The 12753-nt window shown below is 38.6% G+C and overlaps 1 pseudogene across 1 annotated transcript; it reads left to right on the top strand.

Annotated features, from left to right (window-relative positions):
* The first annotated feature begins 3278 nt into the window (after positions 1-3278).
* LOC307110633 (cyclin-H-like) lies at positions 3279-6081 on the top strand (annotated as a pseudogene). The gene is made up of 3 exons: positions 3279-3649; positions 3799-4079; positions 5924-6081. The product of its transcript is annotated as a cyclin-H-like (transcript).
* Positions 6082-12753: the final 6672 nt, after the last annotated feature.

Genomic DNA, 12753 nt, shown 5'->3' with positions numbered 1-12753 from the left:
ATGATATGATGACACTTAAGTCAGAAACACTGGAATCTGAATTTATCTCTATCACATTTTGAAGGCGATGAAATAGTGCCAGGGAAGCATGAGCGGCAGGGGCTGCCTACAGGGTGAAAAGCTGAAGCGGGAAGAAGTATTGCCATGTTGCCCCCAACACTGATTCTCACAGAGATGGCCACTGGTGTTTTTTTCCGAATGATTGCAATTCCTTGGTTCCTGAGACCATCCTGGACAAGGGAAGATGTGAACAGTCCCAGGTCCATTGGTTGGTAAAGGCCTGTAATTAGCAGTGCTGTCAGATCAAGGGTAAGCCCAAGGTAGTCAGGTGACAAGTCATAGAAATGCCTTCCTACTACCCAGCTTCCTTATATTATGTTATTGGACCATACCCATCAAATCCTGGCCCTCCTTAAAATAATGAATGTATGAATGCCTTAATTCCCTTCTAGTGCTAGAGCCAGGCTTCAAACCTGACTACTCATCTGGCCCCTGTCACTGTGCTCTGTCCTGATGTGGTCTCCACTCTGTCTCTGTGTTCTGTCTGTAACAAGGACACTGTCACTGGATTTAGGACCTCCCTGGTACCAATTCTGCAATTGTATCTAGGCTCATGTTCAGCTTAATCAGGATGATGTTATCTTGAGATTCTTAATTATATCTGCAAATACCCTTTTTTCAAATAAGGTCACATTCATAGGTTCTGGATGGATATATAGGGTGTCTCAAAAAATGTACACATACTTTAACAGCTGATAGCTCAATTGATGTTTCTTTTCAGATTTAACCGTTGGAGTTAATCATTATTCCAAATGTATATACATTTTTGGGGACACCCTGTATATTTTGGGGGCCACCATTCAACCCACTATACTTGCAAAGCACATATTAGAGAACATTCTCATGTAGGACACACATACACATCCATCATTAATAAGGTTATATATAGGAAGGTCATAAGCTGGGATTTATATGACATTCTAGAGGAATTAACTACAACTTCACCTCCTTCTTGCCCACTGATCTCCAACACAACAATGAACCATTGCAGTGGTGGTTGAAAAAAATCAATGGTTGGTTTTAAGGTCACTTAAATAGCTGTCTTTGAATGTTGCCAGGATTTTATCTGTTGCTGTGCCTCACCCACAAGGTTGGGCTCACTTGTCCCAACCCCGTCTAAGTTCACTCTGTTCTTTTTGCAGTTCATTTTGCTGACCCTATGTGGGCACAGACTTTAACACACTGCCTGTTCCTGTAGAACTTCCCCTCCCACTCTCAGCCATTTCATGGGGGTGATTTCCATCACACTGCATTTTCAGTGAAGAAAATATCTGCAATTTCTGCAATTGTATCTAGGCTCATGTTGCTGCAGTTCCATAAGCAAGGAGTAATAATAATAGAACAATATGCAACTAAGTTTGTTGAATACAGAACAAAGGAGGTTATGCGACCTGCCTTGGTTCACACAGCAAATAACTGGTAGAACTAAGTTTCAGGTCCAGGTCTTTCTGACTTCAGAGCCCATGCATTTAGCCACTACGCTGTAAGGCTCCATTGGAAAAGAGCCACTTACACCAGGGATGGGCTTATGCTGCGACTGTGTGAAAGTTTAGTAGGAACCCAACAATAGGCAATCTCTATGAGACCATCTGACTCCTCAAAATAGTATAGAGAATGAAAAATAACTTTATCCAAGGGATTAACTACTTGACTAAACAGTTTTGTAGAACTACTTCATGAATATAATTCTTGCTTCCTGGTAACAAAGGCTGCTTTTACCTTAAATTTTCAATGCTGTGCATGATGTATAATTCCTATAGGTGGTAGAGCATTAGAAATCACCTTGCTCAGTTAAAAAGGCATGAGAGAGAAGGCAGGGGAGAACAATGGTGAACACAGCAAAATCAGGAACAGTCGAAGGCCGCAACATAAACAGCAAGAAAATAATAGAAATTATACTACGCAGTCTAAAGACACAAAACATTTCATTTCCCTTTGCATAAAACTGGTCTGACCTTCACAGTTCTGAAATAACAGGAAATATTTCTCTGGTAACTATACTGCATTTTAGGCAAGTAGTTAAGTGAATGCTCAGTGTGAATAAATGCAGTTAGAAATTGTTAGGGAAGATTTCTATGAAGAGTGCATGTTAAGCAGTAATATAAATGTAAGTGCTTACAGCGAAATGAAATTCATAATGTAAAGGTCAAACCTGCCGAAGAGAGACTTTTAGGTAAACTATTGGGATGGAAACGGATTCCCATTTTGTTTTAATAGTACCGTACGGCGGCTGAGGTGATGTGTTTCTGCTGAGTGGGTCTTATAGCATCATCCTGTGCTTCATTCGGCAGAAGTGTGTCTGACTTCTGCAGGACTATGAAAAATGACTGAATTCCCTCTTCCTGAATCTGAAATTAATGACTAGAAACATTATCAACAAGGTAGGTTGTAAAAAAAAAAATAGTATAAGTACTTTATCTAGAAATGGTTATATTTTCCCTTAGATAAACACCAAGGATTTTATGGGATAGTTTAGGACAAATTTATGTCATTTTAAACCATAGTATTAGCTAAAAACAACTGGTGGTGATAAGAATCAGAGACTTATTTACTTTTTTTTTTACTCCCCTGCCTCATTCTTGAATTTTGAGGTATATTATCTAGGCTTGTTGCTCAGTGAGAACACTAGGCTTGTTGCTCAGTGAGAACACTGGCTGTACTAGGACCAGAAGATTTCTAAAATCACATCTGGGCTGGTGGACCAGCCATCAAGTAACTCTCACCCTTTGCGGAATTTTGTACTTACTTAATCCTTACATTTATAAAATATTTATTGAACCCCAACTATATGCCAGCCACATGTCTAGAGATGTAGAGATAAATGAAGCATAGTTACTGCCTTCACGGCTGTGTGGAGAGGGTGGGCCTGGGGAACAAGCTGACAGACCAGTTACAATTCAGAGTCCTGTGGGAATGCTGAGGTGGTGAGCGACCAGCTGATTCCACCCAATCCAATTAGAGGAATTCAGGAAAGTTTGGGAGAGGTTCAGTTTGAGGGGAGTGCAGGAGTTACTTAATCTCTTGGCCTGTTACCTCTTCTGTAAAATATTGAAAAACTACCACCTATCTTTCAGGCTTATAGTGAGGATTACATTAGAGAGCGCAGGTAATTTCTCCAGCAGGTGATTCTGCTAAAATAGTTAATGGCTTAAAATGAATTGTTGATCACGCAGGCTGACCTGACGCCCGCAGCTGCCCTAGCTTAGATGTTTTACACCATGGTGTTGTGGCGTCTGAGGTATTTTTATCCAAGCTTCCTTGTCTCGGACTTAAGAATGTACCACAACAATAGCCAGAAGTGGCCCTGGGCTTTGGCCAGTGAGGATCAGCCAGCACCACCTCCGGCCAACGGCGAATTCAGTTGCAGAGCAGTGGGGAAGAGGAAGCTTCTTCCAAATGATCCAGTCTTTCTTGAGCCTCATGAAGAAGGACCCTCTGCAGGTACCCTGAGGAAAGATTATTGGAACTTTTGTTCAGTGTTTAGGCCAGCGATGCCAAGGTCTGTTGTGGGCCCAGCTTGCATGCGTTCCAAGCATGTTTATCTGACTAACTCAGTAATGGAATATCACCCCTGGAAAATAAAGCATTTGTGGCCTGCAAAGTAGATGAATTCCATGTACCCAGTCCACAAACTGTTGGAAACATTTGAGAGAGTCCTCTTGGACAGATTGGGGAATATGAACTGATTTGTACACAGCAACTTAATTTCCTGCTTTTTGCCCGCAATCCTTATTGATCTTTTGAGGGGTTTCTCATTGATTTAAAGACCTGCTATCGCATGTTGGAGAATCCAGAGATTTGGAGGAAAACAACTGATGACTTTCTTAATAGAGTTGTGGTTGACGGATGCTTACCTTCGCTACACACCTCCTCAGATTGCCCTGGCGGACATTATATTTAGTGCATCCAAAGCAGGGATTACTAGGAAAAGTTATTTATCAGAAAGTCTAATCCTGAAAGAAACAGAACTTACTTGTCACAGTAACTAGATATAATGAAAATAATGAGAAATTTGGTAAAAAAAATACACACACACACACACACACACACACACACACACACACATTGGGGAGATGTCACTCTGCTGGGCTTGCACTTAATTACTAGGAAGAGAACAGGGTGTGAAGAGGATGGTCATGTCTGAGATACCCAAACACGAGGAGGTTGTGCTCCAAAGGAAGAGTGCACCAACGGTGACCTGGTAGGTTCTCTCTCCAGTGATGGGCAACCTTTTGAGCTTGGTGTTTCAAACTTTGCCAAAAAACTGAGCATAACTCGGGTAGTGTGTCCCTTTGAGGAAAAAACATTATTTCGCGATATTTATAGTTTAAATAACATAAATGTTTCATCCTCGGCATGCGGCTGCCTCAGCGGCCGCGTGTCATCAGAAATGGCACTGACACGTGTGTCAGAGGTTCGCCATCACTGCGAGTCTAACCATTTGAAATTGGTGTGTCAATGATAACAAATCAACAGAAGGAAGAAGCATACCTAGAATTTAAATGTATTTAAAAATGAAACAATGTGAAAGCATCAAAATATAGTAAACTTTTCTATTTATTGAAAAGTGTTCCTTCAGAGCAGCTTTATGTGAAATAAAACATCTTCAAAGGACCCAGAATAGTAGCTGGTTTGGTTTTCCTCAATTCGTTAACTGAAAACATGTCCAAATTTTTTGTTTTTTGTTTTTAAAGAAGAAAACAAATGATCAAATAGGCATTTTTTAGTGGTAGCTGTCTAGATAAAAACCTTAAGTTGCTTAAAGGTAAGTAGGTAGCAGATGTATATTCAGTTTTATGATGAACCTATTAGATTACCTAAGTGAACCCATAAAAATGTGTTATAGTTACTAGGAATTTTTCAGATTAAACATATTCAAGCAGTTTAATTCACATTCAAAGGTGTGGATATAAAAATTAAATGCACAGACTGTAGCACCAAATTACTTGGATATGAATCATGGCTACCTTCACTTTGTGACTTTGGACAAGACACTAAGGCTCTCTGTACCCATTTCCCAAGGTGAAGAAGGGGGGAAATAATAATTCCTACTCCTCACAGGATTAATTAGAATGCCTTTATATACTAAGTATTCAATAAAGGCTGAGTTGTTGGCCCCATTCATTTCTAGACCATAAGGAAAAGCACAGTGTGAGTGCGGTGTTCGGCTTTCTGGGCTGTGACATCTCGGCCTTACCCTTTCTGTAGTCACCTCCTCCTCCACATACACCATTTGTGTCAGTTGTTCTAGAGACAAAAAGGACATAATGTTCTCAGCTAATCTCACCCATGGGAACACCCAACATATGCATTTTGAAAGTCCATTTAGATATGATCAATCAACTCATGAAAGTAGTGTGAATATCGTGTAACCACTTTATTAGAGAGACTTAAAATAACAGCTTTTCTTGGTGATTTATCCTTGTTTTATTGGCTCAAGCACTCACCCCAAATCTGGTGGACCCACTTTAGTGGAAAGGCTAAAAGTGAATTTACCTTCAAATGTTATAGCTTATTTAGAAACAGTTTTTAGAACTCATGATTAAGTATCTATAACTTTAATACTTACTTACTAGTATTTACCTATTTATTTAAATCAACCAAGATCCCTTGCTCCTCTCTTTGAGCACAGCGCATATTGGCATATTCTGCCAAGGTTTTCTTTCTTCACTACTTTGTCCGTTTTGTGCCATTCAGGGTCTCTCTTGAACTTGCCACCTCTGTGAAACGTTTCCCGGTGGCTTCCTGTTTTGGCTCTAAGTTAGGACCTAGATTGTCCCCTCCTCAGTAGGAAGACCTAGCACACCCAGGTTAGAGGAAAATGACATAGTCTTTGTTTGTCTTTTGATTCTTTTAATGTTAGGAACAGCTCATAGTTTCCAGGAGTCTCACAGTTCTCCTAAGCCTCTTGGAATAAAAGTGGAGTACTTTTTCCTAGAGGACTATAACACAGCTTTTGGGGGTCATCAAATCACTTTTGAAGAAGCATTGAAGCATATTGTAGAAGATATGCTAACGTGAAAGGAAGCATATCAAACTCAGTGGGTTGCCATCATCTCTTAGATAAACTCCCCCTTTCCTCTCTTCACCCTGAACCAATCATATGAAAGATAGCTTTTAAAAAATGAAAAAAGGGAAGTAATGATTTTCCAAAAATCATTGAAAAACTACCACCTATCTTTCAGATAATAATAAAATTATTATTATTTAGCCCTGAAGCACTGCTATTGAAAGAAGTAATCTTCAAAAAAATTCAGAATAGGCTCATTCTCAATTTCAAATGACTTATTAATAGAAACACCATGAAAATTTATTTTAAAAAATTGCTGGTGCTGTTGAATAAATGGTGAATGAGGCAGTGAGAGGTGTTGAAATTGGGCTATGATTTATTATAACTATTTGTTGAATTTTGGTTTCCTGTTTTAGAAAGTGTACCTCCTACAGGCAGACCTGGGCTTCATCACCCTCACCATGGATGAGGGAAGAGCAGTCTCCCATCTCTACAGGGATATTTGTTGGGTTTCCGGCTCTTCCTCGACCAGCAGTTTCAGGTCTGTTTGTTTACTGGCTTTATCTTTTTTCTTTAAGCCTTTTGGAATCACACTTATATAACAGATGATTTTCTCTTTTTGATCTAATCTGAGGGGATTAAATGTAAAAATATAGGAAATATTTTTTGCATTTAGTGTTTTGACAACCTTCTTTAATTTTAAAATTGCCATTTTTTTATGATATGCTTTTATTTTTTAGTCATTTTTATTTGCTATGTGGTCTGAGATGTTTATATTTTTCCATGTGTTTATATATTTAAATTTTGATTTAATGAGTTATCACTTTAAGGCTCAATGTCTATTTGACATTTTTTGTAAGAGATATAGAGAGAAGTATGCTTTTTTAAAATCCTACTTCCTCTCATCACCGGAGGCAGATTGTATTATTTCTAAATTGCTGTGTTCTACAACATTTGTGTACTGTTCTACTTATAATGCCACAATTGAGGAGTGTCTTTACAGTGATTTCTCCATTCATCTCTAAGTGTATGGGATATCCTACCATAATAGTTGTTTCAAAGCAGAGCTCAAAGGAACTATGTTTTATATTATGTAGCAAGTTTCATATTATCCATCAATTACTTTTATACTTGCAATGATAACTTGTTCAAATTGAACACCCTCTTAGTGTATAATTTTCTTCCCTGAAGACTTGGTAGATATTGCTTTATTGCCTTCTACAGTGCTTTTTATAGAAGTCTGAGGTCAGCCAAATTTTATTCTTTGTTGTAGTAGCGGAATTGATTCTTTCTTGTCCCCCATTGAGTACTCTATCATTAAACTCCAGTGAGTTTCTCAGGTTATATGCTGATCATTCTATAACAACTTTTTCCTGCTATGCAATGTACTCATCTTATCTGTACATCTGATTCTTCCTTTATTTCAGGGAAAATTTCTTTTATTCCATCTTTGAATATTGTTATGTTTCTTATTTAGGAATGTCAATTATACAAATTTGGATGTCCTCTGGCTTCATAACAGTAATTTTCTTTCAACTACTTTAAAAACCTTTGTTCTTCTATATTTCTGGTTTTTTTTTCTTTCTTTTCAGAAATGGCTTGCTTCCCCTCCTCCCTTCCCCCCATTGATGGCTCTAGCGTGACCTTCATTTATATAATAGTTTCATTTTTCTCCTCTATCCTTTAACTCTGAAATATCACTTTTCATTATGTATATTTTCTGATCTTTTCCCTTGTGTCCTACTATGTCTTGTCTGAACTCTTGTTTTCAATGGTTGTAATTTTTAAAATTCTTTTTATTTAAATAGTATTTTATATTTTGGTCTGATTTATGTTATAGACTTGTGAAATTTTTTTTAATCTGCCTTCTACTTGCCCTATTCTTTTCTTTAGGATTTTGGAACTACTTTATATACCTCAGCTGGTTTTTTCCCTGATTATTATTAATCTACTAGAGGCCCGGTGCATGAATTCGTGCATGGGTGGGGTCCCTCGGCCTGGCCAGTGATTGGGGCCGATTGGGGATGTCCGGCCAGAGGGAGGGACTGTGGGAGGTTGGCTGGCCACAGGAGGTTGGCTGGCTGGGAGTTGGTTGTGCACTAGTGGGGTCTCTTGGCGTGGCCTGTGGGGATTGGGCTGAAACTGGCAGTCCAATGCCGCCTACTGCTCCTGCCTGCCGCTCCCACTCATCCCAGCACTGCTGCACCTGCCGCGGGCTCGTTCTCAGTCAGTCCCGATTGGGAGAGGCTCGCGCCGCAGCAGTGCTCGCCAGCCCTGAGCCCTGCATCTGGCACCCGTTGGTCAGCTGAGTGGCGCTCTCGCTGTGGGAGCACACTGACCACCAGGGGGCAGCTCCTGTGTTGAGCATCTGCTCCCTGGTGGTCAGTGTGCATTATAGCGGCCGCTTGTTTGGTCATTTGGTCATTCAGTCGCTTAGGCTTATATATCTATATATCTATATATCTATATCTATATCTATATCTATATCTATATCTATATCTATATCTATATCCATATCCATATCCATATCTATCTATCGATAGATAAATAATACACGCTTGAATCAGCTGTTTGATGATAGATCATCTAGAGGAGGGTTAAGTAAAGTGCAGCAGGGAGTTTGCATTTTAGACCATGGCTTTTGAACTTATTCTCACTAATATTCTACTAATAGACATATAAATCAACTCTGGGTTGGCCAGAAGTCTCTCTGGCACATAGTGAAGTCAAAAATATGTTTGTGAATGTGAATGTGTGTGTGTGTATGCAAGCATTCCCCTCCCTCCCTCCCTCCCTCCCTCCCTCCCTCCCTTCCTTCCTTCCTTCCTTCCTTCCTTCCTTCCTTAGTGATTTTCCTGGCTTCTCTTTGCTGCTGATAATTCCTCTACCACCCCGTTTCATCTGCAGCAGCTCTCTTGAACAGATGGCATGTCTATATGTTTCCTTATGTCACTTGCGATACCTGACACTCTGTGGTATAAAGTAAAGTTTAGTGAGGGTTTCACCACTTCTGCATGAAACCCAGTTGGCCATTCAAATGAAGAGTGATTCATTTTGTCTTGGTGTATCCCACTTACTGTGATGAATGCTCACTCCACTTAGAGCCTGAACTGGCTTGTGTCTCTCATGGAGCCCCCCCTCCGCCCCCTCCAACACACACACCTTTGTATTATTTTCATTGCACTTGGCAGTGGTTATGGATGAGCATTGCAGTTGTGTCTTTATATGTTGTAGTTTAGTGTTATGGTTGTTGTGTAGCCTATTAATTATCTAATGCTATGTAATACACCGTCACAAAACATAGTGACTTAAATGAACCACAATTTATCCCTTCTCTCAATTCTGTTGGTTCTCCCAGTCTTGCTGGTCTTGCCTGGGTTCATTCATGTGGCTGCAATCAGCTGGTGACTCAACTGTGACGGTTGAGGCAGCTGGGGTATCTGGGCTTCTCTCTCCATATGGTCTTTCATCCTGAATATCTTCCTAGCATGGTGGTCTCAGTTGTCCCAGAGGGTAAGAGGCTGCAAGACCTCTCCAGGCTGAAGCTAGAAAGCCACATAACAATACTTCTGCTTCATTCTGGTGGTCAAAGCAAGTCAGAAGCCCAATCCAGTTTCAAGGGGTGGCAAAGTCACTTTGTAAAAGGTGTGCATCCAGTGATAGAAGGAGTCATTATACCTGTCTCTGGGCAAACAGTCTAACACACTGAGGTTCATCTTCTGCTTTATGTTTCTTGAGCTTTTTTTGTTTGGTTTCCTAGTAAAGAGAAGACTAGAAAACAACTTTACACTGTTGCCTTTACAGGAAGTCCTCTATCAGTTTTAATGGTGATGAATAATAAGAAAACTCATACTGTTATAACATCTTTTTAAAATAACCTTGCTCCTTTTGTGTTTTGCTTATTAAAGACCACAGGGATAACTTCAGAAGTGTCTCTACTATTTGTGGTAAATAGCTCTCAATTTTAGTGCAAGGATTCTGACACCTGAAATGAAAAGTGTATTCCAGTTTGTGTAGTATAGGATCATGAATTTTGGACTGCAGGGCAGGAAGACTGGCTTCTATTTCTGATTCTTATATAGCTTTGTGATCTTAAGAAAATCAGTTTACTGTTTTCTCTCATTTACTAAAATGAGGTTGTTTTTAAGCTTCAAGGTGACAGAAATTAGATATGGAATTTATAAAAAATTCAAATTCCATTCCTTTCTCCCTTGAAATTCTGACCCAAAAGGTCCACAATGAAGTCTAATAATCTGATGCTTTATAACAACTTGATATGATTCTATTGCAGGTGGACTGCTGGCCACACTTTGAGAAATACTTTACACCGTAGGTTTTATAGGATATTGAAAACCTTAGAGCCTGCTCCTGCTTTCAAAGTTGTATTGGTTATAAAATGTATCATTAAAATGTTTTTGCTTATTGAGCAATGTTTAACTATTTAATTACCTGCATCACTTAGAACATCTTTGAGAATAAACATCTTAACTAGGGCTCAGTGCTTTCACATATGTCACTGTGTAAATGAAAAAAAATTAGTTTCTCATGAACGTCATTAAAATGTGTGGATTTGAAAATATTGCCCATTTTTGGTAATTCTCACCTTTGTATAAGACTTTTCTTCCCTATCATGCAAATGGGAATAAGTTGACATTACAATTAATTATAGAGATTTAAGGGCCAGTTTTTTAGTAAGTTAAAAACCTGTATCTCCCACAGTCTAATATGTGAAAATACCAGGTTGTGTTCTAGGGAAACTATTTCTCATAACTCAGATATGTATCATCTACTTCAAAGTTGATTCTAAGCAGTGAATAGTGAAAATTATTAGAACAAATTTGCATATATCAGGTGCTAAGATTATTAAATTTATTTTTTTTAATATTAGACAGTGGAGTTCAATGACTTTTAACATTAAATAGTTCAAGTTTAATGCCACCAATGTATAACATTGCCATAGACAGGATTTATGGTGAGGATATATTATTTAGCAATTAGCTACCCTGAACTAAAGAATATTCACTTGCAGAGTATTATAGTTTTTTTTTGTTTTATTTTTGGTTGGCTTTTCAGGCCACATTTTTAGCTTGATTGATTTCAGGTTTTAAACATTGTTAGTAATTTAGTTGACAACTTTATTTTTTGTTAGGGCAACTCTCCATTTGGCCACTTGATGGCAGCATTTGCTATGTGCTAACATTGAACTTCATTTTTCTCTAGGTTCAGCCTCGTTTAACATTGGTAGTGGAAAAGATTGATAGCAATGCAAATGTATTTATAACCACGAGAGATAGTCACCTTCCACCCCAATTAGCCTTTGCATTGATTTACTGAGGGAAAACATCTATTACTGAAAAAAGTCTTACAGATTAGTGTTGCATTATTTTGTTACAGTTGAAATATGTAGGAAAAATGATCTCACAGAAGATATACTTTAATCTAACTAAAAATGTACTCATCCAATAATTTTTAAAAAAGATATATCATTAAGAATGCAGCTCTGGTTCAGAATACTGTACCACAATTTCCCCCATTAAAACCATATACTTAGTTATTTGAATATTTTCTAATAATGAGCTTGTGTCACATTTTAGATCTTTAAAAAGAGATTTATTCATGAGCTGTTGCTTGGATAAAGCCATTGATCTACCAGAAAAGAAAATCCCATTTCTGAGTTTCTTTGTGAGAATATAATTATGGTCGGAACTACAGTCTTTTTTTTTTTTTTTTAATGAAAAGGCTTACTGCCTCCCGAAATACCTTTCTGCACCCCCTAAGAATGGAACTACAGCCATGGCTTTCTTTCCTGCAGAGAGAAACCTCCAGTAATGATTCTATAAACATCCTGGCAAGCCCTTTCCAGGGGTGGGCTCACTGAGAGAACTTCCGTCTGAGATTTACATGGAGCATGTAAATCTAGAGATTTACAAGAAAGTTACAATTGAGTACTTTTGGCTTGAAGGAAGGAAATAGTTTTGTTTTTGTTTGTTTGTTTTTAACCATCCCCTGTTTTCCCCTGGTCCCTTAGTTCTCTGAAAAAACCATGACATTTGTAAGGTTGGTGAGTTTTGTGTTTTGTGCTGTTAGCAGAGAGGATTCCCCATTTTCTAATTCACTGCCATTTGAATTCATGTCATAGTAGGTTAGGGTGCTCACTAGCGGGTTGTAAGGGAGGCTCTGCTAGGGTGTCCAGGGCTGCCCAAATGGCAAGAAAATAACATGGTCGTCTCCCCAGTGGGTTATATAAATATCTTTGTGGGGTGGTGTATGTAAATATTCTCTGGAGGCAATTTTCACAAGCTTAACTCTATTTTCCTGAGCTCGTATGTTTACTTACATACAAATGTACATTTCCTTCTGTTTATATACACGTGGGTATTCTGGGTGTATATAAGGAGATTTATGTTCCTTATGCATTCTTCCTGTAGCTCATTTCATGCTAGTGTATAAAAGTTTTATTTTATAACAAAAGTAATGCTAGATTGCTGTAGAAACCTTAGAAAGCATAGGTAAATTAATAATTAAGAATATCTTAGCTTGCTATTATTTGTGTTATAGAATCCTCATTTTTCATATTTCTTGTTATGAGAAATGCTCGGTGGCTTGGACCCCTGGGGAAGGAGCTTTTAGATGGTAACACTGTAGTCAACCTCCAGGTCTGAGTGTGTATGTGCGGAGATTCA

Source organism: Cnephaeus nilssonii (assembly GCF_951640355.1).
Source record: "Cnephaeus nilssonii genome assembly, chromosome: 2".
NCBI classification, from domain to species: domain Eukaryota; kingdom Metazoa; phylum Chordata; class Mammalia; order Chiroptera; family Vespertilionidae; genus Cnephaeus; species Cnephaeus nilssonii.
Note: the sequence above shows the minus strand (reverse complement) of the source record. Positions and strands in the feature narration are given on the sequence as shown.